Genomic DNA, 2810 nt, shown 5'->3' with positions numbered 1-2810 from the left:
AGTTGATCCTGCCCTTGAACTCTATAGACTAAGGTGACTGTGGATGTGTAGTTTCATCTTTTGTGTGTGGCAAATGATGAAGCCAACTATCTCAGATTTTGAAATGGTTTTGAAAAACTGAGGAAGATGAGAAAAGTGAGTTTTTCCATCCATTGCAATTAGTCTGGGATCCACTGTCACTTGCTCTCTAAAGCATAACTCACCGGTGAAAAATGCTCATCCTGTATGTAAATTTAAAAAATAGCTGCCCTTGAAGATGAACGAAATTTTCTAGGCTCTCACTCTGTTGTAATTGTGGAAATGCAGGAACTGAAAAACAGTACAAATCCGGCTCCTTTGGAATGACGGGCCTGGTGGTTTGGGACAGAGCCATCATCAGGGACTGCTCAACTGAGGGTCAAGCCAGATCCATTTTCAAAGTCAGTACTTCCCTCTCCTTCCCCTGAGCCCCTTGTTTTTTCCTCTGCAGACTACATGCTCTCCTCTTGGAAAGCCAGGATTTAATAATATTTGTGACTCAGATAATTCAGCAACTGAAATGAAAAAAAATCACCAGGTGGAGTAAGACCAATTATAGTCATTATTCAAAAAATCGGAAAAACAAAGATGTTCCAAACATGTTGGATATTTTAAAGGCTATGAATGAGATTACACTTCAAGTTATTGGATGGTCACCTGGAGGCAGACCCATTCACACGAGGAAAAGGCATAGTTCACATTGAGATACAGTGTCTGTAATATCCCAGGCACTTCAGCAGGAATTTGCATTCCAAGAAGACAGTTCCCTTGAGAAAGAATACAGGTCTTGGGTGTCTTCTCCATTTTCTAGTCCGGAAACTTCAAAGTTTGGACATCACATTTCACAGTCAGAAGGACAGGGAACTAAAAGAAGACTGACAAACACAAAAGGTGTTGTGCCCAAGGTGTGAACAATGCAAGCGGTACTTACAGAAATATGCCGCGTGACTTCCACTACATGTTAATCTTCTGTTAATGAAACCGAATGAAGTCTGTACACCAGGATGTGTTAGTGCAGAGGTCTGAAAGGCTTGACTCTTAAGAATACTTGTCTCTGGTTTTGGAGGATCCAGCAGTTAACTGGTTACTGATGATAATTAGGTGTATTGATATTTTTTTCATGTATGGTAATGTTACTGAAAGCTGAATAAACACATTGAATGCTTTTCCTAAGAGCAACATAGTAAATGAATTAACGTTTCTTATAAGAAAACAGTTGGCTCTTACTCTAAGGCAGTGGTTCTCAACCTTTCTAATGCTGAGACCCTTTAATACAGTTCCTCATGTTGTGGTGACCCCCAACCATAACATTATTTTCTTTCTTTTTTTTTCATAAAATTATTTTCGTTGCTACTTCATAACTGTAATTTTGCTACTGTTAATGAATCATAATGTAAATATCTGTGTTTTCCGATGGTCTTAGGCTCTACAGCAGCGGTTATCAATCTGTGGGTCACGACCCACAGGTTGAGAACCGCTAGCAGGGTCACTAAGACCATCGGAAAACACAGATATTTACATTACGATTCATAACAGTAGCAAAATTACAGTTATGAAGTAGCAACGAAAATAATTTTATGGTTGGGGTCACCACAACATGAGGAACTGTATTAAAGGGCCCCGGCATTCGAAAGGTTGAGAACCACTGCTCTAAGGTAACAGAAACAATTTTAACGAATTAAGAAATTAAGTAAGCTAAGTCTGTATTATACCAATCAACAAATGATAGTATGTTTGAGTTTCTTTGAAAACAATTTAATAAAGAAGTTATGAGATCCTAGTTTAAGAGCCTTTGGATCTTTTCAAATTTGGTGGTGATCTGGTTAACTGGCCTTCAGGACCTTTGAGATTTTCAAAGAATATATTTTTTTCATTAAGATAGTCATAGTTTGAATCATTTAGGTTCAGCCTCCTAAAAATTCTTCCTGAAAGTGGTAAAGAATTATTCTTGGAAAGTGATTTGATAAATGCTAGTATTTAAAGAATCTTCTTCATAAGTTTTGCCTGTACTTGCTATATAAATATCTATGCCTATAATTTTATTACTTGTGTTCCTTATTACATTTTTACTGTTCCTTTGTAAACAGAATGTAAAATAAAATGTGCGTTTGTAAACTTGAAAACAAATAAAATCTTGATTCTGTAAGAAAAACAATTGAGATAGTATTAATTTCCCTCAAAGACATTGCAAGTATATTACTTATACAAGTAAATGGTATATATAATACAAACATATTTGTATTATATGAAATACGTAAAATGTGTGTACATGTGAATATTATATTTTTATACTTTCTCTATATACACATACACATTCATAAAAATCCTGAAATAATAATCATCTGTAATGTCTTCTATAGCAGTGGGTCTACAAAGTATAAATAATTGACATCTTTCAGAAATCTGTAGGCAACCAGGTGGTACAAGTATTAACTATCCATGAGACTTGGCTTCAAAGCAAATCAATTAGGATCAGAATCTGTACCTTCCTTATCCAAAGCACAGAAAGTCCTGACCACCAGATGTCACCATTCTTCTATTTCCCTCCAATGCCAGAAGAGTTAGAGACAGTATTTTCTTCCAAGGGACCGAGGGAAATACGTGCCTCCCAATATTCCGGGATTTCACCAAAAGGTCTTATTAAGAGGAATCCTTCTGCCCATGCAGATTTCCCGTGGTTCTTGGGCATCACCTGGACAGTTTCTGGCAGCTGAGGATCCAACTGGCTGATAATTTGGGGCCCATCTGATCAGAAAATGTTAAAGCCACTTCCTCCAGTTTGAAGTTAAAGG

The 2810-nt window shown here is 36.9% G+C and overlaps 1 pseudogene across 1 annotated transcript; it reads left to right on the top strand.

Moving 5' to 3' along the window:
* Positions 1-240: 240 nt before the first annotated feature.
* LOC307106071 (mitochondrial fission regulator 2-like) lies at positions 241-929 on the top strand (annotated as a pseudogene). Its single transcript has one exon. The product of its transcript is annotated as a mitochondrial fission regulator 2-like (transcript).
* The last annotated feature ends 1881 nt before the right edge of the window (positions 930-2810 follow it).

This window comes from Cnephaeus nilssonii (assembly GCF_951640355.1).
Source record: "Cnephaeus nilssonii genome assembly, chromosome: 10".
Lineage (NCBI taxonomy): Eukaryota > Metazoa > Chordata > Mammalia > Chiroptera > Vespertilionidae > Cnephaeus > Cnephaeus nilssonii.
This window is presented reverse-complemented; position numbering and strand designations above follow the sequence as displayed.